The sequence below is a fragment of the Euprymna scolopes genome, chromosome 11, assembly GCF_053919585.1.
Source record: "Euprymna scolopes isolate OS-2025 chromosome 11, ASM5391958v1, whole genome shotgun sequence".
In the NCBI taxonomy this organism is placed as follows: domain Eukaryota; kingdom Metazoa; phylum Mollusca; class Cephalopoda; order Sepiida; family Sepiolidae; genus Euprymna; species Euprymna scolopes.
In genome coordinates, this window is record NC_136492.1 from 63,193,108 (window position 1) to 63,220,002 (window position 26,895).

Genomic DNA, 26,895 nt, shown 5'->3' on the forward strand with positions numbered 1-26,895 from the left:
AGAAAGTAAAACAAAAGCGTAACGCGTTAGCTGTTGCGCCCATCGCCAAACTGGAAGATCTGAGTTTAAAGTAAGGCTAAAAAATCGAAAAGAGGCGATGGCTTTCGAAAATATTGCTGAGAAAACAACCTCTACCTGTACAAAAGTGCCCAGTTAAGGGTGAAGGAATTTATGTTTTTAGCCAATTTTTCGATATTTGTCGTCCGAATGGTCGCGCTTCAAAACGATACCGATCCCGTGAAAATCCGACGCCTCTGTCGAAAATTTTTGCGAGATATACAAACATACATACATTCATACATACGTACATGCATTAAACTGATAGGTGAAATTTACATTATAGTCTAGCCTGAGTGTCCGACGTTCACCGGATGTTTGGAAGTGTGTATTGAGCAAAAACAAAGTGGTAGTAGGCAGACAGGCTCGAACCCGTACCGCTAAGGAGAAGAAAAACGTGAAAAAAATTCGTGACTTTTTTGCTGTTGCGTCTATCGTCAAACCGGAAGTGGCGAAGGCTTGAATTAAGGCTAGTCAATCGAAAAGAGAGGATAACTTTTGAAAATATCGGCGAAAAAGCGATCTCTCCCTGAAGAAAAGTGTTCATTTAAGGGTGAATAAAGAAATGTTTTAGCCAATTTTGGATGTTTTAGCCAATTTGGATATTTGTCGTCCGAAGAGTCAAGCTTCAAAACGATATCGATCTCGTGAAAATCCGTTGCCTTTGTCGAAAGTTTTGGGCAGACATACATACATACATACATACATACATACATACATATTACGTACATTAAAACAGAAAGGTGATATTTATATTATAGATAATAACAAAATAATAACAAAGCAATTGATAAAATTGAAGAAATGACTATTTTCAAACATTACTATATTTACATTATTCTCATAAATAAGCATGGTGTCACATAGTACTTATCCTTTTGGCTAGGAACAAAGTGTACTATCTGTTCTGATACTGCACTTTACTTTTCCTGTCCTCGGTCAGTGGAGGAGAAATTTTTCATGACTGGTGCAAATTTTATTTTTGTTCCTATCCAGAGTGCTCCTTTTTGAGGGAGCTGGATTTTCCCCACATCAAAAACCGACCTGTGTTTCTAACTCTGCTCTCCTGAGGGATGGCAAGTAAATAGCAACACATATATGACAATATTCCGTAGCTGTTTGTTTTTTTATAATAATAATAAACAAAGGAACTCATAAAGTAGGGTAATATTAGTAAACAATTCTATAGATTGAGCTTTATTTTTTTCTGCGATTATGTATGGAAAAACAAACGTGCCACCAACTCGAACCGGTTTGTTTCGCTACTAATTCAGAAGAGCTGATTAAATTAGTCTTGCTGCTAAATGTTTAGATTACTCTTCAAGATCTTTTTTGCCTCTTTAATTTGCTATATTTTCTTTCAACCTACGTTAAATATACTGAAATAATTTTTCCCGCTAAAATATTTATCTTTTTTTTTTATTATCCAGGAATCCTAATGAAGTGGAAACGTCTTATTTTATCATAAACGAGAAAAAGAAGATGAATACGATCTGCAAAAATGAATGACGTCAGATGTTCAAAACAATCAGATAATCCCAATCAAGGATCGCGTTACACGAATAAGTTAAAAGAAAACCAATAAAAATCTTTACTTATGTTTTTTTTTTTGTTTTTTTTTTTGTGTGTTTAAAGAAGAAAAGAGAAGATAATTGACACAGGCCGGAATAATAAACAAGCTTTCCAAAGCGTAAAGATAAATCACTCGGAGAGCACATATCTCCGCCATGTCAGAAAACTTCATAAGTCGGATCGTGTTTCCATCGAGGTCCTCGAATACTACAGTAAAATGAAAAGGTTAACATTTCGCCAAATCCGAACGCTTTTATGTATACAATGGGGTCTCTCCTCTGCCGGGTTTGCACAAGACCATCCTAAAGAAAAGGCCGTTCAAATAAAGTCACGTGACCTGCTGACGTCGCAGAATAAAATGCAATGGCTACGATACTGACTGTTACGAAGGATGGCCATTTTCTGTTTCATTTCTTAAAGAAATTTCCGAGGGATTTATAAAACTTGTTAAAAAGTGGATGTATTTTATTTTCCAAAAGATAAAACCCTTTTTTTTTTTTTTACATTTTCACATGTAGTATTTTTACTTTTATTGAGCACCAGCCTGCCCGTTACCTGCTGGGTCAGTTTATGTTATAGCTAGCTATGGAATAGTGAGTATACAGATTTAATGTATAAACGTGATACTCGTAACGGAAAGCAAATGTTTGTAACAATTACGTAAATAGACCAAGAATATATATTTGTTTCAACATTAAACCTAATTAGACCCCCAGTATATGCATATATGTGTGGATTATATTCACTCGTTTTCATATTCATAATGAAAAATTATTAATTGACGAATGTTTTATTGTTTTGTTTTTTTTTTTTTGTTTTTAGTCGGCGCCTTCTAAGTATTATGGTATCCATTCGATGCACAATAAGGAATCAATACAGATTACTTACCACAATACCATATAAGTATAACGGCTTTCGTTAGGAATCGCACTTCTTTGCTTCCAAAACCATTCAGCAGAAGTGATGTCAGACAAATTTTAAGTTATGGATGACCAACACTGTATTTAATGTAACTTTTTTAAAGCAAATAGCTTACTAGATTCATAGATATTTTATTCAAACAGTCTTTATTTGAAATTTTATAAAATTATAACCGTTATAATAAAAATATGTTTATGAACTGTTTTTTTTTTAATCAAACATCAGGTATTGACATTTTTTTTTACATCAAGCATAAAAATAGAATTTTTATAAAAAATATTTATGAACTGTTTTTTTTTATATATATTTAACTGTTTTCTTTACAATAATATGTTTTTTAGCTTTTTTTTAATCAAACAAAAACAGCTTATAAATATATTTAAAAAAAAACAGTTCATAAATATTTGGAAACAAAATCTCGTTGTAAAAAAACAGTTCATAAATATTTTTTTATAACAGTTATATTTTCATGTTTGATGTAAAACAATTACCAACAACTCTGATGTTTGATAAAAAAAATTTAAAAAACAGCTCACAGATATATTTTTATTATAAAGGTTATAGTTTTGTAAATTTTCACTTGGTTTCCACATAAATATTTTCCTTTTAAATGACGACCTTTAAAAGTTTTCGGGTATGCTAAAAACAAATATCGGATCTGAATTTTCTGCAAGTGAGTAGTCTTCCGGATTTTAAACAATATAAGGGGTCTATCCTCCGCCGGGTTTGCACGGGTTTGTTTTAAGTGGTAGCCATTATAGTACACGCAAGCGCAAGCGTCAAAAATATGCTAATGGCTTTGTAAACAAAGAAGTTCGACTCTTAACGAAAACCACTATGGAATAAAGTCATTACCTTATCATAAGTCAACGGCTATAACTTTTGCCGGTTTTTAATAGGCTAAATCGTCCATAGTTTGCATAATTTTCAAAGTATTAATAAACATTTACAAGTAATTTTAACATCTGTAAACTGCCAATTATAGAATCTAATACAATAAAAAATACTTTTTAAATAGTTTAATTCCTAAAATATTAAAGCAAATACATAGAAAAATAACTGCTATTGCCTTTGGTAACAGTTACTTATTGTACGATTTTTTATGTTCCATTTATAAAAACGTTAGATGTTATTATGTGTTGATAGTTAAGTAGTTTATATTTGTTAATACGGTTTCAACGACTGGACAAGCTGATCTGAGTTATATATATATATATATATATATATATATATATATATATATATATATATATATATATATATATACATACATATATATATATATATAACTTAGATCAGCTTATGATTTAAACTATTTAAACTATTTTATATATTCTGTAATTGATAGTATAAAGACGTTAAAATCCTTCGTATATATATATATATATATATATATATATATATATATATATATATATATATATATATATATACGAAGGATTTTAACGTCTTTATACTATCAATTACAGAATATATGAAATAGTTTAAATAGTTTAAATCATAAACACATTGTTTTATTTTTGTTTGACAACGATTTCAACTTGCAGTGAAAAATACAAATAAATTAATCGTAAATAAATAATTTGGGACACGAAAAATCGTCGAAGCATTTCACTCTTCAATTCGTCAGTTTTTTTCTTTTTTTTTTTTTTAATTATGTTTTTTGCATAGATATTAGCGTCCCAAATTGTTGTACTTTCAAACTGTTAAAAAATGAAAATGAAGAAAAGTTTTTGTTGTTTTAATTAAAGAATCATTATTCGATTAAAATTTTTGTTTCTTTTAAATAAAAATGTTACCTTGAGTTGATTTAAACCGCTGATAAAAATAAATCGAAATAAAGAAATTGTTTTTTTGTTTCCATATAATTAGGCACCGGTAAAAAAAATTCTGAGTAAATATTACAAAATACAAAACAACCTTCTTTAAATGCAAAAAATGTCCACCAGTAGGCGTGCGTGAAACTCAAAACTCAAAAATCGTTAAGAGACAACCTTCTAATCCATTCAGTTTCAGCGCTAATTATGAAATCACGACTAATTATGTGTACAGTTCCCACACTGACATCAAACTGTGCACATTGTCTCTATAAACACACGACGGTTCTTATCTTATTCTTTTTTATTTGGCCAATTAACTCTGGTGTTCTAACTTCCTTACTTCTCCCGCACCTCTCATCATTCCTCACAGATTTCCTACTTTCCTTGAATCTATTATGCCACTCAAAAACTTATGCTCGATTCATGAAAGATGGTTCAAAATCAGTCTGAAACATTCCATATGTTTCTGTGGTATTTTTGCCAAGTCTAAAATTCATATCGTTCTCCTAAAGAGTCCTCACGTCTAGATTGCAATTTTGAAATTCACCAGCTATGACAATCAGGCTTTAGTTTGGTGTCTTCCAATTTCTGCTGTAGCTGTTCATTTGAACGTGAAATCATAAAAATCGGTCAGTCATCTCAAAAGATGTATAGCAATAACATACTGAATTTTCAATAGTCTACTAGAATTTTAAATTCCTGTACAAAAAAAATGTCTGGGAACTTATTTAAGTCATCTCGTATTGCAGTTTATGACTTTTCAAATAAAACAAAGTGTCGCAGTAATTATGACCTAACGGGGCATGGGTGGTCTAGTTTTTATAATAATAATAATAATAGTAACTAGCAGTACCCGTGGAAATTCCATGGTAGTTGAAAGATTTTGAAAAACATTATAAATAAAATGAACAAAAAATAAAACAAATAATGAATTTAAAACGATTTGTTAGCAAATTCTTTTTGGCAGACAGATGTTTACTTCAAGCAAAAAATGTCAGAAACAAGGGGCTGTAACTCTTATGTAACTCGAGAGGACATTAAAAGGATCACACCTGTACCAAGTTTAAGACGTCAATATGATCGATTAAAGAGTTTCATTTTCTTTTCTTTTCTTTTTTTTTTCAATGATGTTAACAAACAATTACTGAAGTTAATAATAAATTTAAATAACCTTTTTTTATTTATAAACAATGGTCAGAAGATACGCTGAGCCTCATAAAACACCCAATTCCATACACAATCACTTGTGCAGATTTAACAAAATTAAATAACGAAAAAGGTTAAATAGTAGATTCTTCAGAATGGAATATTTCTTTTTTCTTTAATTCTGCGAAAAATTATATTTAAAAAATCAAACGAGTCGTGGTGTTTTTGTTGGCCATCACGAAATCTGATGAAATAAATAGGGGAGACAACACATGTCAAAGTGTCAAAAATCAGCCTTATGTTCAATAAAGTTAATTTATTGCGATATCGTTAACTGGTTATTAAATTATTGATTTAACTAAATTTTTATAAAACTAAATGTGAATGTAATGATGTTTCTCAATAAAATTAATAAAAGTTAATATTTTTTTAATTATTAAAAATATATTAAAATGTCTTACTTGTCTCTATTTACTTGCCTCCTCTCGAGGGCAAAGTTAGACACGAGGTCAGTTTTTTATGTGAGAAAAATCCAGCTCCCTAAAATGGGGCACTTTGGATATGAACACAAATTAAAATTGTCTCAGTCTGGAGTTATTTCTCCTTCACTGACCAAGGACAGAAAAATGAAGTGTAGTATCAGAACAGATACTACACTTTGTTCCCAACCAAAAAGCCACCTGCTTTGTTTACGAAGAAACTGGATTTTTTTTTTAAAAATTTATGGGATTTTTTAATGGGATTTTTTGGATTTTCAATAATATTAAATAATTCTTTTAAAAATTATGCAGAATACTGACTGTGTTGAAATAATTACGTTGATATTTAGAAACTCGTTCTTAATATAGAGAACTTTAGATTCGTGTAAAGTGAATAACCGATCCCCAAAATGTATAAACATTTTGACCCCCTCACCTTAACTTAAAAATTCACCCAAATTTACGAAATCAACCAGTTTTAATGAAAATTTCAGTATTTATTAATTAACGATTATAGAAGATAATAGACTATTATTTTTTAAATCTTAGTTATAATTATTATTTTATTTAACTAAAAAATACCATGATCAAAGTACTAAGAAAAAAGCACATGAATTTATTTTTGCTGTTTTAATATCAAAATAAAGCATCGTAGATATTAATAACAAATGTTGGTACTATTGCATAGAAGGTACCGTGCTGACATTATAACGTTATTATTTAGAAAGCCATTCTTAACATTAAAGTGACGGTGTTTTATAACTTTTTTCTGTACTTTCACCTTACAATTAAATAAACAAAAAATATCGTAAAAATTGAATTTTACTCGAAAATACTATTTTAAAAATGGCGCTGTAACATAGATGCACAAGCACCAGAGATTCTGTCTTTTCAATAGTTTAATATTTCAGTAACATTACGGAAGAAGCCTTTAAAGTCCGTTTTAATGAAATCAATATAAGTCGAAAAAAAATAAGTCTATTATTTCGCATAACAATGTAATAAACAAAAGATGCCGTAAAAATTGAACTCAACTTGAAAATTCGATCAAAAATAGCACAATTAGTATTCATAAAAAGAATCTATTAAGTTCATTTAAATTTTACACAACAGAATCTTCATGTAAACAATTTGAGTTTTATTTCTATACTAGACTATCCGTGACCCGTTGGGTCAGTATGTTATATTAGCTATGGAATTAATGTATGAGCGTGACACTTCTGACATAAAGAAAATAGGTTTTTATTTGACATAACAGAAACATTTCTATGAAAGTATATTAAAATGAAAAAAGAATATAGATAGATTTCTATGAGTCGTTCTGTTTATTATAATTGATTATTTTTAAAAAAAAAAACTTACAGCCATTGAATTATAAGTGGTGTGCCATACTTATAGGTAAATGTGCACTGAACAGATATCGAACAGATACAAGCTAAATTCAAATTTTGATATATCTTTTTTTAAATGAAATTGTTAGATGGAAGTACAGAAGAGTTAAAAACACTCTCCCCATGTAAAGAATGGCTTTTTAAATAGAAAATAAATATGTAACTTCTTTCATTTATTTTAAACAAACATTCATGACCCATTGGGTCAAATATTTAATTTATGTTAATAATAAGGTAAATAAAACTAATTTAGACAATGTGGAAATGAACGATGTAAAAAAAAAGCAGAAAGTATTAACAATTGTTTATTTGGATAATTTAAACACGAAAAAAAAAACAATTGGGACGCTGAAAACGTACAAAGTAAAGCAATACGTTTTATTGTGTTGATTATTTGTTTGTAAAAAAACAAAATTTTCGGGATAATTTATTTATGTTGGTAGTGTAGAATAAAATGTATGAATGTTTTTTAAGAAAGGTGTATTAAAAAATGGAGAATAAATTTAAAAAAAAAGGAAGAACGTGGGTAAATCACCGTTGTAAAATGCTCTTATAGTTGTCAACGGGTCAAAGTTGATTTATTTATAAGAAAATTGCGACAGTATACTTGTAACACAGAATAGTTGCAAAACATCCTCATCCTTCCCATGTTAAATAATAATTTCTAAATAGTAACGCTAATATTTCAGTCCGCAGAAGTAGCAATTTGTGTTTATTTGTTTATGCTGTTATGGGTTTATGTTTATGTACACATGCGAAACCGGAAGTCGTAAACCGGATGTGTGGTTACAACACTCATTACAAGATCATTTGAGTTTTATAATTATATATATTTCTTTCTATAAGTTTTTATGAATAAACGTTAATATATACATATTGAAGTATTTAAACCAGGAGATACATTTGAACAAATACTTAACACCGCCATTTTTTCTTTTTAGTTGGTAAGCAAAATTTCTTTTATCCAATCAGGATGTAGCTAAGGGTTTCATCATCCAATCAGAATGTGGCTAAGTTTTATCTTTACAGCGACACACATTTTTTTGTTTGTTTTATTAGCTATTTGGAATATTCCATTTTTAATTTAAGGATAGCCAAGATGATAACTGTCGAAGCGACAAGCATAATAATATATAGATAATAATAATAGCAATAATAATGTTTTGTTTATATCAATACTATCGAGAAGGATAACATAGAAGTAAAGAGACCTATTATTTTTCATCTAATTTACGTATGTGTTAACGATGTCCTCGAGCACAACATGTAAATAGAATTTAAAAGATAGAATCATTCTTCCTCTAAAATTCTCACAGATACATTAACAATTATTAAAGTGAGAAATATGCAACTTGTACAGTTAATTGCAAATTACGGCTAATAAAAAATAACATGGGACTTTTCAAACATAATCAATACTATAAGTAAGGATGTTAGCATGTATTTTTTCTCGTCAGTGTACATATGTAAGGTAGACAAACTTTGATTTATTCAGGTTTAGTATAATAAGTAGATGCCTTTAAATTTATATGAGAACAAAAGTAATTGTCTGATAAGCTAAACATTTTCGTCCGTTAAAAACGGGAAAAGTTATATCCTGTTGGCTTAGAATGGATGCTTTATGCCAAATGCAAGGTTAAATATGGTTAAATGTCTGTTCAGTTTAGCATTAAATACTAATCTGTATAAATTTCTTACGTTGCATCGAACTACTTCCATAATAATTTGTTTTCTGCACATTCACGAAGCAAAGGTCAATCCAAAATCAGATCAATCCAGATCAGTCGAGTAGTTTCAGAGAAAACTTCTAGAATATATGTGGTATTATGATGACTAATCACTATTAATCCCTATCAATATTAAATTGTGCATCAAATGGATGTCATAATCTTTAGTTCGCTGCACCTTATCATAAAAAACGAAAACTTAGAACTTTAGAATGCTAATCCCTATTAATCCTTAATTGGACGTCGAACAGATACTATAAAACTTACTTCGCTATACCTTGTGATAACAAAGGTCTATAAAAACTTCAACCAGATCCGCTAAGTAGTTTCCGAAAAAATATTCATTTTAAGAGTGAATGTCGTACTGTAGTGACTAATCTCTATTAAATGCTATTGATCCTTAATTTTGCACCGAACTAGTACCACAAGGCTTAGTTCGCTGTACCTTCTCATAATAAAAATTCATACAAAATTTGAGCCAGATCGTATCAACAGTTTACGAGAAAACTTCTAGAATATATTAAGTATTGTGGCGACTAATCCCTATTAATCTCTAACTCAGGATCAAATACTTAGTGTGTGAGGACAACGATTTTTTTATCTAAAAGCTTGCAATTGGCTATATAGAGTATTTTGAAATGTGGAAAACATTTTAATCGGTTTCATCTTGAAAAGGGGCTATTATGGGGTCAAAATTAAAAAATTGGTACTGGGTGGTTATCAGATTTTTATCTGTTTGTAATCTGTTTAACGACTGCGCATGCGCGAATCGTTCACATGAAAGCTTCATTATGTTAAGAATAAGTAGGTTTGAAACACTTTTTGAAGATCATGGCAAGCTGACATAATCGTTATGGGATATGACTCACTATCCTAGGTTTTAGTTTCCATCTAAGCTCAGATATATATTTTTTTTTACTTCCAAGATATGAACGGTTTAGAAAAAGCATAATACTCGCATGCACATGTCTCAGTCTCTTTCCTTTTTTTTTACTTCATTTTTAAAGGAATCCAATGTTACATTTAATACCGGACAACGCCGAGTACATCTGCTTGTTAAGTAAATAAAGGTAAGATTAAATAAATATTTTTTTCTCGACGCAGAAAGATTCACATAATTTAGCAAATATAAAAAAAAAAAACTGTCGAATGTAGTTCTTACCAATTAATAAAGAATTACATTTCTTGACAAGTATTGATTCGAATTGTGTTAAGATGCGGCTTGAATTCATAGAACCGGACTTTGGCTAATAATAGAAAGACATATCATTTTCTAAATATATTTAATTATTTCAGCATCAGTCGATATGTCCTCGAAAGGAATTATTGGTTATTCATCAGCTGAGATTACTTCTCAGTTGGAATGATCCGGTTATCTTCCCCTGCTTGTTCGTTTCGATTTCAAAATAGCGTTTGCTTCTGAAAGCAGCATATACCTACTTCAATTTCACTCGGTGTCCTGTTTCTGTCTTGTTGAACTTCCCATTATCACTGTTTGGACCTAATATCCTGCCGGAGATGAACTAATGCCCTAAAGGTAACAAGTTGTCACTGGAGATGATAACCACCTTTCGAATACGACGTTTTGATACATTCATATAGAGAAAGGAAAAGAGAGAGAGAGAGAGAGAGAGAGAGAGACGGTGAGAGAGAAATCGAGAAACACAGATCTACAGTCGGAAAATACGCCAAATGGTTTGCAGACTTTACCAGTGAACAAATGCATTGATTAAATACGTACAAGAGGATCATCTAGTACCAGTCTGCAACAAAGTAACTCTGCAAGGAGTAATGTGGTATCATCTGCAAATCATAACTTACTTTATTAAACTCGTTAGATATTGTTTACTTCTGTAGAAACGCGATTTAATACATTGTTAAATATATATTGTTTTCACACACACACACACACATGCGTGCACACACACACACATACACACACGCACGCATGTACACATAATTTTTTTAATACCTACAGATACTAGAGTTTTATCCTTTCGGGAATTATCCATGGAGGATGTCACGATTATCGCCGATCGGAAGATTAGAACCCGGCAACGAAGCCATCTCTAACTCCATCAACAAGAAAAAATCCACACGGCCACCATTAATCGCGAGAAATACAGTTGAAATTTAAACATTTATTTTTTTAAATGTCAAGACAGTGATAGTGATCTAATGATTATGGCATCATGATATATATATATATATATATATATATATATATATATAATTTTGGGGGCCGTGACAACAGCATATCCTTTTCATTGTTTCGACTCTTGATATGTTATATGTTTTTATATAGACTGGTGTGGTTCTCGGTTGATTAAGTGTATCTAATTGTGTCGGATATATACTTGAGAGTCAAAAGAATGAAAAGAATATTCTGTTGTCACAACCCTAATTATTATCAATCATTCCAAAACAAAAAGATATAATCAATTCACACTCATGTTTTTTTTATTTATTATTATTTTTATGTAATATTTTATTTATTATTATATTTTATGTAATATATCTCAGTCGAATAGATGAAGACTACTGAAGAACTCTTCAGAGACAAATGTATGTTTCTCGAAACAAACGGTTTTCTTCCAAGCATTCAAACTGGTCCTGTCATTATTTTAGGGATCGTTAGTTGTAAACAGATGTAAACAGATATTAGCAATTAGTATAGTCGAGCTTAGAATTTTCTGGTTATGGCACTAAATGAAACAGCACTTTATGATGGTTGGTCATAAAATGCAAAAACAATGTTCATTTCAGTTATAACATGTGAAAAACAACAAGTATAGAAGGTCCAGAATGAAGACTCACTCGATGGTAAATCCATGAAACGCGCAAGTAAATTGCAGAGTGAAAAACAATTCGATCGGAAAAGAAGTTCAAGGTAGCTTAAAGGAATATAAAAAACTTGAATGACCAGAATGACGAAAGATCACGAAGTGTTGACCTGTAAAAATTCAGTCACTTAAATCTAACCAACTCATTTGCTTCCATCGTCGGTTAGCCATCAGTTTTAGCCAGGTTTGCTTTTAATGCTGACGATCGCATCTTGAGCATATCATGAAACAGCGATGAAACAAGGCTATTGAACATTCATAATTGAAACTAGGTGGACGAGTCAGTCATAGAATATAACCTATTTATATCAACTGTGTTTTGATCGCGAATACGATTGTAGTTTTAACTAAAGATGCGATTGGTTGGTTCTATTATATTCGAGTCACCCTATATCTAAAAAAAAAGACAAACGTTTTAGAAATAAACCCAATTGTGTATGTTTTAGGTAAAGATGGGTGTGTCATATAGCTAGAAACGTTTCTATGACACAAACAATGCAGTTATTTGGCCATTCAGAAATTACTAATCTATATATCTATAAACGTGAGAATATGCGTGTGCGTTTGAGGACACCTCTGAACCTATATACTCAAATAATTTTTATCTACAGACTTCAAATTTTGGATATAGTGTATTCAATCATGCAGAAAACTTTTTAATCGGTTTTCATTGGCCTAATGGTTATCGTACTTGACTTACTGTGTTTGGGTTTCGATCTCAGCTCGGGTATTGTTTTACTTAAAAGAAGTGAACTGATTAGACAAAAAAAAAACTAATGCTCGCGTGCAAATGTCTTAATTTATTTTCTGTTTTTTTTTTTTTTTTACTTCATTTTTTAAAGAATTTAACGTTACGTATTATACCGGACAACGCTGGGTACATCTGCTAACAAGTTATAACTTCAATAAAAGTATGTAACCTAGTGTTATTTATATCATGAATATGATGTATCCTAAAATTAACTATACATTTGAAATATAAATTAGCATTAAAACAGATGATCAATTTTGGGATATCCTACATCTCACATTTGTTAACCACAGATTTTTAAGCCATTGATCAACTGCTTGAAGTACTTAAGTGGGTTAGACAACCTATGTTATTTTTATTTATTTTTTTATATTTCCGAAGAGTTGATAGGATTGATTAATTTCTTTTTAGTGTATCATTTTGTATAACAATTATTTTCTAAAAATTAATTGCTTAAAATATTTATTTTTAATGCGTGCGATTGATTCATCAATGCTTTCATGTGATTTGAAAATCTTACTAAGAACATGGCGGCGTATTTATTTCTGAATTTTTTTATTAATAAAAGTTCATTTCATAATTTACAAAATTAAAGGGACCTATGACGTAGTGGATAAAGTACTTAGCAAAATTCAGATGTCTGTTACCTATTATAAGGGGGGTGAAGGTTCAATCCTCAGTGTTGGCACACAAAATATAATTGCAATTTTTGAAGGACTTTTGCCAAGTCAAGGTTGATAGAACGGGTGTATGCCACCCCTGTGGATTAAATAACAGATTTCTATAGGAATTCTGTGCAGATTCCTGAGTTCGACCGAAAGATTCCCGGATTCGACATAAAGATTCCCGAATTCGACAATATACACCTGAAAAAGATCGGAGGTTACATAGACCAAAACGTTGTGCAATCCTCATCTCAAAATCACAAATTTTAAGATTACATTTTAATCTCTAAGACTTCGTTTTTATTTTCAACTAGCGGGGGTACCCGGCGTTGCCCGAGTGTTTGTTTCCGGGACGGGGGGGGGGAGTTTTAAAAAATGTTATGGTAGGTAAGTAGGAAGGATCAAACCCGGAGTCATGAGTAAAAGTAGGAAAATAAAGTGTGAAAAAAAAAAACACATCTGCAACGTTAACAGTTCGGCCACCAAGAAAAGTCCATTCCAGTTGTTTAGGAAAAAAAAAAAACGACTACGGTAGGTCGGCGCGAACGTTAAAATACAATGAGAATTGTCCAGCACGCTAACCACTACGCCACAGAGCACTGCAGCTTAGTTTAGTGATTTTAAATAACTTCACATGAAAGAACTACGAAGCCAAACCGGTGTTCTCTTCTCAACTGTTCCTTGTGAACGATCCCCAAACGGTGTTAAGTGGTGGCAGGGGGAGGAGGAATTTATTAGAGAGAAAATATTTTACCACTTCCATTGATCTTAACCGATTTTGGCCGTGACTTCTCGGCAGAAAAAGTATAGAAATCTAAGATTATCGAGGAATTTGAGAAATAATAAGCCTATAACACACCTCAGATATTGTTCTGCCGTTTGTGCATATTATATTTGCATGAAATATCTTGATTTTTAATCCTATTAAGGTCAAAATCAGACGCGAAAAATGAGTTCATTTTATTTATATAGAAGAGAAGACAACTTTTTCCCTGAGCATCGTTATATGCACAATTTAAGAGTCTGTTATTCTTTAAATATTTGTTACACATATTGACAATATCCAAACCATATCGTTTGTGATATTTGTCAAGAGTTTCTTTGAAAACTTTTACGTCGTTAGTTTGTTAAAATTTCGAATAATGCAAAATAAAATGGGACGATGAATTCCAATGTAATTTGCATATCAAAAAACATTTTGTAATTTGAAATAATGCACATTATTCAATACCTCTTAATTGAAGTAATTATGATATTGCATACAATCAATTTGTGTAAATTGACTGTATTATTCCACAAGTTTTTCTTTTTTGTTTTAAGTTTAAATAAACCGAGAAAAAATTCAGTTTCCGAAAAATTGTTCAAAATAGCGATTTCCTATTCCATTCAAAGGAAAAGGACATTTCTTTCACATTTAAATAATCAATCTAAATGAAATAAAAAAAACGAAACAAAATTTCTTAAAAAATCAATTTCAACAAAGATTTTCATGCAAATTGAGTAACCATTTGTTAACGTTTATCCAGACGATTGAGTGAATATCGATCAATTTGCTAATAATATTGATCACTTTGTACTGAAAAATCGTTACAGCACTTTACTAATCGTGATTACATTTAACGAGAAACGGAATTGAACATGAAAATTAACACTAAAACGTTTTACTTCATAAATAAAAAGCATGAACTGCAAATTAAAACGGTTCAACTTCAAAATAAAAAAGAAAAATCTCAACTTGTAATTAAAAAATCTTCTACTTCTACATAATAAGGTTCAGTTTCAAAATAAAAATCCTCATCTTTAAATTTAAAAGTTTATATACAAATAAAAAGCCCGACTTAAATTAAAAGAATCTAACTTCAAAGTATAAATTCACTTTTAAAACGCTTATATTCAAATGAAAAAATAAACAAATTCAAATGAAAAAAAAGCAAAATTTTTACACATAAAGAACCCAGTTTCAAATTAGAAGAGCTCAATTTTACTTTTAAAGGGCACATATGATATTGAAAACAAACTAAATTAAATTAGATTAGATTCAATTTTAAATTAGAAAGCTTAACTTGAACGTATAGCGGTCCACTTTAACACTTCAAAGGCTTATATTCATATTAAATTGAAAAAAGCTCAACTTCAAGATTTAAAAATCCTGTCTCAATTTAAAAGAGCTAAATTTAAATGTAAAAATCTTAACTTTAAAATTTCAAATCGCAACTACTTATTTAAAAAGAAACAAACATCAACTACATGTTTAAAATCAATTACAAATAAAGTAGTCAACTACGAATTAAAATAGTGAATTTTATATCAAATTAAAACAGCTGAATTGTAATTGAATACAAACTGAATCTCCAATTAAAATTGTTTGAAAATATGCAATATTAATTTACAAACAAATGAACAAACAATATATTCGGAGGCGGATTATTAAAGATTATTATCTATTTGACGGTGGTTCAATGGTATTGACAACTTCGATACTCTGAGTTCGAACCAGTTCGTTATACAAAACGTACTTTCACTAATGATGTTGACAACCTTCTTGTGGTCCCTCTCGTAAGTACCTGATATCTTTCTAGAAATAATTCTGATTAGAAAAATATTGGAGACGCCAATGCCAATAACATAACCTTTGAATTCATACAGTATGATGATGATCACTCATTTGAACATTTTGATGAAATAAAATGTTTGTATACTAAAATGCCTATCATGAACTTGTACATTTACTGCACAGGCCGTGATTGTTCCAGTCATGGTTACATTCCAAATTTATTCGATTAGGGTATTCCCTAAAAGCTGATTGACAACAAGTCTCCCCAGATTTTCAGTACTCTCCACCTCTTTCGATAACATTTTCAAATGAATTTGCATTATCGCAACAGCTGCTTGCCATTGGTTTCTCGTTGACAGCATCTATTGGTCTTTGTTGGGATTTGAGTGGCACTAAGCTCTCCAAGGTCCCAGTTCTCTTCGCACATATTCGGCTTGGGTGTGGTCAGTTCATCGGTCTTTCCTTCCTCCTTGACTCTATTTGATTATTTAGTCTCGCTCTTTTTTTGAGGGGGGGGGTGATGTGGCAATGGCGGTAGGTGGGTTAGAGAACTTATAGATATGCGGTTTCAGTGTTCTTGGTTTCATGTAGTGTTTCATGTTTTGCCTTTGCAGCAGTTTGTCTGGCCCCCACTTGTTGCTCCTGTGTGTTAGTTTCAACATTAAAAGGTTTTTTTCTTAATATTTCAGCTGTTTTCATGATTGTTGTTCGTTGTATTTTTCCAGTCATTCTTTTGATTCCAATTTCTCCCATTCTTTTTTCAAAGATTTCCGGGATTGTTCCTAGTGCTCCTACTATTATAGGCATTATTTTGATTTTCTTCATCTTCCATATCCCTTTCAGCTCTCTGGCTAGCTCTGTGTTTTTGCTCCGTTTCTCCATTTCTTTGATATTCACCCTGTAGTCAGCTGGAACAGCAAAGTCTACGATTTGACAGGATTTTTCTTTCTTGGTAATCATTACGACATCCGGTCTTCTTGCTTGGATGGGTTTATCAGTTTGTATGTCCATGTCCCATAGGATTTTGTGATTCTAGTTTTCAAGTACTGTTGCCGGTTTATGTTTGTACAACTTGTCTGTGCGTTCGAGATGCAGTTATTTACATAATTCCCAGTGGACTACCCGTTCCCACTTGGTCGTGTCTATTCTTGTATTCCTTTTGAGCCAGTTTGCTGCATTCACTTATTATATGGTTTATCGTCTCCTCTCTTTGTCCACAGAGTCTGCATTTGCTGTTTCTTTGTTTTGTCTATCTTTGCTTTGATGTGGTTGGTTCTTATCGAGTTGTCTTGTGTTGCAGTTATTAGGGATTCAGTTTCGCGGCTTATGTGTCCTTTTCGCATCCATGTCCAGGTGTTTACGTTATTTTCATCTTTTGTCATTCTTATGAATCTTCCGTGTAGTTGTTTCCCCTCCAACTTTTCTTTTCCTGTCTTATCCTTTGTCTCTCTGTTTCCTGTTTTGTTGATTTTTTCCGTGTCTCTCGCCGCTATGATTATTCTTTCAGTGTTTTGCATCAAGTATTTTTCTAGTTTCTTTTTTGCTGTCATTCACACAGTCTTCTATATTAACCAATCCCCTCCCGCCGTTTTTCCTTTTTACGTAGAGTCGGTCAACATCGTCCTTTGGATGTAGTGCGTTGTGCATGGTTTCCCGGTCTTCTGGACGAGTTGTCTCAGTTCTTCTTTAGTCCACCCTATGAACGAGCCAGAGTATCTTACTAGTGATACTGCACATGTATTTATGCCTTTTATTAGGTTTCTGCTATATAATTTGGTTTCGAGAAGTTGTCTTGTTTATTATTATTATTATTATTATTATTATTATTATTATTATTATTATTATTATTATTGTTATTATTTGGAGTTTTATCCAAACTGCGTAAATTGCGTAAATTTCATGCCATCATAAGTCTCCATTCTCAAATGTTAAAAATAAATATTCTCATCTCTGCATGTAACGATAAAAATATTTATCCATTTAACTATTAGGATATGTGATTTCTGTTAGGAATACACCACATTAATTATTACAATTGAAACCGAATTGGTCTGTAATACAATGGCCCTGGCTTTACAGTTCGTCTGGGTAATTTTTTTGTGTCAGTTGTAAGGTAAATAATTTATTTGCTTTCTTGTTTCTCGCCGGAATAATGGTATGAAACATAAGTCAGTTCTTCTACTTTGGCTTTAAAAGAATAATTTTATTTCTTAACAAAAATCCTTATAAACTGATAAACGTGTTTTGGACCTAAAAGAATTGACAACTTTCACCAAAACCACTAATTCTCACTTAAAACTGTATATCATATCGGATGACTACTAGACACTATCCTCGGGTGTCTAAGGTCTCTCTGTACAAAAGGTTTGTCAGGACAATCTGGCATGAGGATACTTTTACCTATAAGTAAACCTTGACTAAATATTCAAAATCACATAATATTCGCTCACATAAGATTTCCTCCCTATGACTAATACATGTTGTCTTTTACAAGGAATGGTGCATCTTCTTCAAGTGATGTTACCGCAAGTAATAGCAAAAAGCTGGATACTCAATTAGACTTGATGAATTCTTGTCATGGAATCCAGTCTAAGGCCAATAAACCATAGAAAAGACATACTATAACATATTTAAATGGTCGATTGGAAAGATGAAGATTATATTTTCATCTTCTTTACTAAGACAGTGTTTGAGATGTAAAGGAGAACTATAATGGAATATTCGAATATCTATGTATCGCATATAGAGATCGAGTGTTAACCCGAGGAAGATGGTTCCCTTGATTTTTGGGAACTTCGACTGAAGTAAAATGAAACACCTTGTAAAAAAAGAATTTCAAAGTAAAGACTTTTTTATGTAGAGTTTAAAAGTTAAATTGGAATTATGTAAGTATCAGAAGGGACTTTTCCTTGGTATACACCGGCAAGACTTGGCAAAACTAAACAGAAAGCGGAAATCAAAAAGAAATAAGTTTATTTAACATAAACACAAATAGATATAAAATCAACTAGTTTGAGAAATCTCATAAAAATCAAGTTATTTATACAAGATCTGAATTCTTATGAAGTTATTTTATTTAATGGAGCATTCAAATATCTATGTATCTCGTATAGAGATCAAGCGTCGGCTCCTAGAAAGGGGTCTTTTGATTTCTGAGAACTTCAACTCCAGTAAACTAAAATAACTAAGTATCAACCCACATTTACTGAAGATAATGCTATATGAATTCGACGATGTACGATGGACAAACAAATCAATGAAACAAACTCACTTCATGGACTCTACTTTCTGTTAAACATTTTTATATTAGCGGACATTCATTTTTATCCCTACGTTTACATTCCAGAAATAAGCAAATCCGCTGTAATTTTAAACACGCCCTGATTGTAGTGATATACAAAGAAGGGCATAAACTACGTTAGCATAATCATCGGCAAATGAGATTAGCGAACAACGCATACATATTATTTGCAAATATAATTGCAACAATACTTGAACTCTTTGATCTTTGTTCGTTTACAAAAGGCTTACAAAACCAAAAGTGAAACTATTGAACAATTATTCGCTTTGCAACAAGTCGTCTAAAAGTCGACTAGATTCAATAAACCGGATCACGATGATGTTGCAAAGGCTTCTGACGGCAGAAATTTCCGCAATTATGAAACAGTTTGTATAAAATTCTCATTAACAACAACAACAACAACAATAATAACAATAATAATAATAATAATAATAATAATAATAATAATAATAATAATTGTGGTACCCACCTCACGAATAACAATGAATTTTTTCACTTACTTAAAAGACCGAAAAAATATGTGCACGTTATTTTTTGTATCAGTCTTTTGTTTTTCAATATATTTCGTTTCAGCTAAATACAGAGTTGTGTCTTTTCTTTCGAACACTTAATTATCAAAAACAACAGCAATAATAACATCTGAAATAATAATAATAATAATAATAATAATAATAATAATAATAATAATAACAATAATAATAATAATAATGGTAATAATAATAACACTAATAATAATAATAATAACAATAATAATAACAATAATAATAATAACAATAATAATAATGATAATAATGATAATAATAATAACAATAATAATAATAACAATAATAATAACAATAATAATAATAACAATAATAATAACAATAATAATAACAATAATAATAATAACAATAATAATAATAAAAATAATAATAATAACAATAACAATAATAAAAATAATAACAATAATAACAATAACAATAATAATAACAATAATGATAATAACAATAATAAAAATGATAATAATAACAATAAAAATAATAATAATAATAACAATAACAATAATAACAATAATAAAAATAATAACAATAATAACAAAAATAATAATAACAATAATAATAATAACAACAATAATAACAATAATAACTATAATAATAATCATAACAATAATAATAATAATCATAATAACAATAACAACAACAACAATAATAACAATAGTAACAATAACAATAATAATAATAACAATTATAATAATAATAATAACAATTATAATAATAATAACAATAATAATAGGAACAATAATAATAACAATAATAATAATAACAATAATAATAATAACAATAATAATAACAACAATAAAAATAACAATAATAATAATAATAATAATAACAATAATAATAACAATAATAATAACAATAATAACAATATTTATAACAATAATAATAATAACAATAATAATAATAACAATAATAATAACAATAATAATAATAACAATAATAACAATTATTATAATAATAGCAATAATAATAACAATAATGATAATAATAATTACACTGATAATAATAATAATAATAATAACAATAATAATAATAACAATAATAATAACAATAATAATAATAACAATAATAATAACATCTGAAATAATAATTATATAATAATAACAATAATAATAACAATAACAATAAGAAGAAGAAGAAGAAGAAGAAGAAGACGAAGAAGACGAAGAAGAAGAATACGCGAAGTTTTCCACAAAACGGAAAATAAATATAAAACATGAAAAAATCTAATATACTACAAATAATGATAGAGCAGGACCAGCTCTCCGCCCCCCTCCCAAAAAAAAAGACTGCTAAAAAGACGAGTAAAAATTTAAATCAAACGGAAGACTGAGACTATGCAAAGAACGTCGTTGATAATAATAACTAAAATCTCAAGGAAAGTCCTTGAATTCGGAAACCAACCCATATAAACTATATAAACTAACCAACTACACGGAAACTACAACAGAATTAAAACAAAAACCTTTAAAAAAACACAGCATGAACAAAAGAAATTGTAACTGCAAAAAATCTTTTAAAGTCTACCGAAAAATGCATCAATCACAGAAAATGAGAGGAGAAAGATCACAAATCAGACGTTTAGTGGATGAATGCAAAGAGTACTGGGATTCTGGGGAGGTTTGTTAGCATTACAATTCTAGTGAAGACCAATAGTAACCTAGATATAATATTTGGCAGCATATTATAATATTTTTAAGGATACATGAAAGCTTTCAAACCTGACCTCAATAAATAACTCGACGTTGCACGTTTATCACTATATATATATATATATATATATATATATATATATATATATATATATATATATATATATATATATATGGGGGTACGTTGTTCTCATTTAAATGCCTGAGAACAGGGAATAACGAGAAATAATAAGCTTGAATAACGCAGTAAGCATGTGACCAATTAGAATTCTCTCGCTAGTTCATTAAGAGCGATGATTGCTTTTCTGTGGCTCATGTGAGAAAGAGAGATCGTTTAATACGATGCCAAATTCATACGTGCATGAAACATAAAAAGGATTCAGAATACGGATCAAATGAAACGTTATAATAATTTGCACAGACGATTAAGAAATACTCATTAGGATTTCAACTATTCTGCATCCATCATACACGCGTATATTTTCTTTATATATATATATATATATATATATATATATATATAACTACTTCATTTACTCACATAAAATTAATATACAAAAGTATAGATTTATGCGTAAACTTTAAGTATTTACTTCAAAAGTGCTCAATACGTAGGTAGAGCTAAATTACTATATATATATATATATATATATAACTACTTCATTTATTCACATAAATTAATATACGAAAGTATAGATTTATGCGTAAACTTTAAGTATTTACTTCAAAAGTGCTCAATACGTAGGTAGAGCTAGTTAGTAATTTATAAAATATATATGGCGATTAAGCTACACTGAATATTCTGCGTTTCATCCAACTATAGGATTCGTCAGGCTTATGCGCGAATTCTGTGGTTGCTTCTTGTTTTTATATATGTTGAGAATTTCTAGTTGGCCAATCAGCTTTCTAGTATCCACCGCGCCCCTTCCTATCAGCCAATGGGCATGCATTTTATCAAACAAAGGATCTGTTTTAGAACTAGGTTAGTTGTTTTAGGTAGACGTTCTCCTTTTCTTTTTTTTATACATATAAATATACCTATGTGTACACACATACATGCACATATATATACATATATATATATACATATATGTATATATACATATATGTATATATATATGTATATATATATACATATATGTATATATATATATATATATATATATATATATATATATATATATATATATATATAGTTATTTTGTCTGTTTGTAGGTGTGGTTTCGTTTCCTATAAACTCCTAACAGCTAGGTTAGTTTTTATGAAATTTCAGACTCATGTTTTATGTGGCTCTATGAGTGTCCTAAGATAGATTTTGTATCGGAATACCTCTGATAAGTATCAAAATCGATAATCGAAAAAAAAACACTAAAGAAGGAATCCGATTTTGACCGAAGTTAATACTTTCTACAGCCTAACATCACAAATGCATTTGAGAAGGTTTGTTACCACATGTTTTTATAACGTACTCTTCTGTATATATACATATATATATACATATATATATATATATATATATATATATATATATATATATATACATGATGAAAATAATGGAAATAGTATTCCGACAAAATAGAGAAATAAAAAGGAACAAACCGTATTATGTGTTTCGTCTTTATTTCGAGACTTCCTCCAGAGGAAGTCTCGAAATAAAGACGAAACGTTGATGAACACATAATACGGTTTGTTCCTTTTTATTTCTCTCTCTCTCTCTCTCTCTCTCTATATATATATATATATATATATATATACAATTAAGTGCTAATTATTAATCTATGTCTATAGATATATACCTCTTAGTTTGTCCATATCTCTCTATCTATCTATCTATTTATCTATCTATCTCTCTCTCGTTCTCCCTTTATCTCTCTCTCTATCTCTCTCTCTCTCTCTCTCTCTATATATATATATATATATATATATATATATATATATATATATATATATATATATATATATATATATATATATACGAGTAACGTTCCAAAGGTAATGCCTCTTACTTTCATTCCGACCAAGTTGGTCAGAAGAGATTGCAAATTGCATTCTTTTGATGACTGAAATCATGCATTTATGACCTGACAATTTCATCTTTTTGTAGCAGATATTGACGGTATAAAACTTCTGTCATTGACGTGCATCAAAAGCAAAGATACGTCATTGAATTCTTAACAAAAGTGCATTTAGAAAGGTGTTTACTATGTGGAAACTAAATTCTGGGGAACAAAACATCGCTCGTTTTAATGGTATCACTCCCGTCTTCGTAGCTCTTCAATTTTTTTTTTAGTTGAAACAAATAAAAAACGACTCCCGTATAAAAATGCGTTTTGGACGCACATGCACAGCCATCGTTTTTTTTGTTGTTTTTTTTCTGGCAAAAATACATTGAGAATGATGTTAGAAAAATAAATTCTTAAGCACGAAATGTCGATCGTTTTAATAGGACGAATCCCGTCTTCGTAATTTTTCAACTTTTTTGCGTTAAAATAAATATAAACTGCATTACTATTGGAACGATCCTCATATATCAAAAGACAGAGACACTAAAGAAAAGGGGGAAAATAGATTCAAATAGTCTATAATAGACAAAAGGTAATATCAACACAATTAATATTACTATTTAATCCGAAAGGAGATCAAGGCCGTATTTGATGTGATAAGCGGAAAGAGATTATTTTCTTTTTTTTATCTTACTATTTAAAATAATTAATTTCAAACTGTTTGGTTGATTCAAACAATCTTATTGTGTTGATATTATTTGGATTATTCGAACTTAACTTAAAGTTATTCATTTTGAATGCTATTCTCACACAGTGTCGGTCGATGTAACCTCCGATCTTATTCAGGTGTAACTAGTCGAACTTGGTCAAGTAACCATGGCGTAGAAGATAAAGACCTTTGTTCAATTCAGTTGTAAGTTAGATTCTTCTAAAGGTTTAAGGTTTAATCCTTAGTGTGAGCGCGACTCACAATACAGTCGTGACTGAAGAAACAACGCCATGCAAACCCTGTAGATTAAGTAAACGGTTCTGCCCTAAATTCCGTGCAGATTCTCTAATTTGACAAAAATTCTCGAGTGCGACAAAGTGGGTACCTAAAGAAGGTCTAAGGTTATATCGACCGAAACTATGTAAAAATAGCACTCAAAATAAGAACAGTAATCTAAATTTTATTATGAATTTTCCTACTGTCAGTCTGTGTTTGTGACGCGGTTTATCTCAGCCTACACGCAACCCACCCAGACAAGTTAGGTATCGAAATGAAGCTTATGACACGGCGGATGTTTTAGTGATATTTATATCCATGTTTGGTGTATGGAAACGCAACAAAAAATGCAAAAAATGCAATAAAAAAATAACGATTTACTAAACAACGTTTTATTTACTGGATACTGGATCGGTTGGGCAAACTTGGGTTCTTGTAATCCAAATAATACGAATACTCAATCCTCATCTCCAAAATTCAGTAACGTAATCTTACCCTATCTCATTGAGTCTTCTGTAGACTGACAATTTTACAGAGCCTATTCCATTATTCATTGAGCCAATCCAGCACACCTTTACAATACAAAAAAGTCGCGATGCGTGTAACCACAGGTATAAGAGAATCTCAGTTCATGTTTTTAGAGATTAAATAATAAGAAAGGTATGCGAGTAATAAAAACGAATCCGTTATAATATGATTTGATTGAATCATATCCAAAGTTCAGAGTACATATTTAATTTTGTGAAAGTTCAGCTCAAAAGAAAAGCAAATCCTATCTAATTTGATTGGATCTTTTCTCGTGATATCCGTATTTTAGATGCGTCCAACATATCATGAGCTACTCTATCTGTCACTACGTCCGTCCGTCTGTTATGTTTCAGTTCCGAATAAAATTTTCATCGCCCCATGCTGAAATCAAATGGACGCATGTCTTATCAGATGCGTCCAAATATCTTTGCAAATGTGCTAGAACAATACTCGTCTCAGGACGGGTAAAACTAATTCTCTGAGTATAGTTTTTCACTATTATGGTCCTTGCGAAAATTAAAATCTATATATAGTGCTACTAAACCTTATGTCTAGAATCCTTATTCTAACTTTTATCAAAATTCATTAGATTACGAGAGGCGTGCAATAAGTAATGCTCCTGACCCACTTCTCATAGCAGTAGAGCAACGAAACTTGGCACAGTTTTCTCTACATAGGAACCACCCAGAGTTATGCATTTCTCCCATCGTTTGATGCAGCTCTGGAGACCGTTTTTGTAGAATACCCCAGGTTGGTCTTCCAACCACGACGTGACTTCATAAATCAAGGCTGCATCATCTGGGAAACGCTTTCCTTTCAAATAAAACTTCATGGCTGGGAAGAAGTGAAAGTCAGAGGGTGCAAGGTCAGGGGAGTAGGGAGGATGGAGAAGGATTTCATAACCACACGCCCGTGCTTCTGATCTGGCGACATGCGAGTTGTGGACCGGGGCTTTGTCCTGCAGGAGGAGGGTACCTTTGCTGACCTTGCCCCGCCTCTTGATTTTGATAGCTTCCTTTAATTTACTCAAAAGTGAAGCATAAAAGGCTCCTGTGATTGTGGTATCCTTTGCCAGGAAATCTGTCATCACTACTCCGTCCTGGTCCCAGAAGACTGTGAGCATGACCTTGCCAGCGGAGAGCTGCACACTTGCCTTCTTTGGAGGTGGTGAGTCCAAGTGCTTCCACTGCATTGACTGGGTTTTGGTCCCTTGATCATAATGATGGACCCAGGTTTCATCCTGTGTAATCAGTCTTTTGAAAAACTTTGACTCCTCTTCTTGGCACATCTCCAAATTCATCCTCGAGAACTCGATGCGTTCTCGCTTCTGGAATGGTGTGAGCAATCTGGGAATCCAGCTGGCAGACACCTTATGCATATGGAAATGGTCATGAATTATAGTTTCCACAGACCCTGTACTAATCTTGGCATCTTCGGCTATTTGGCGAATAGTAATGCGCCGATTTTCCAAAATGGTAGCCTCAACTTGACGGGCAGTGCCTCATTAATGGCAGAAGGGGGAGCTGTTTCCACAGACTTCCGACCATGTTTGAATTATCGATGCCAGCGTTTTACAAGGTCATATGATGGGGCATTATCACCGTAAGTCTCTTTCATTTCATCAAAAGTCTCTTGTGGTGTGCGCCCTTTCAAATACAAAAACCGGATCACTGCTCAACATTCAACAGGCTCCATTTCGCACCTGACTCAGTTCAAACACCTGTAAAACAGAGACCACAATTAGTTTAGAGCTGTAATTTGCCTCATAACCCGTAGAGATATACATCATTGCACATGCAATATTTTAGCTAGATCGGACACCTGGAAGTGTTTCAGGGGCATTACTTATTGCACGCTCCTCGTACTTTTATACTAGAAAATATCTACAATTGAAGGATTAAGTTTAAAAAAACAAATGGAATCAAGAAAACTTTGCTTAATTTCCAATCGTTATATTGAAATTT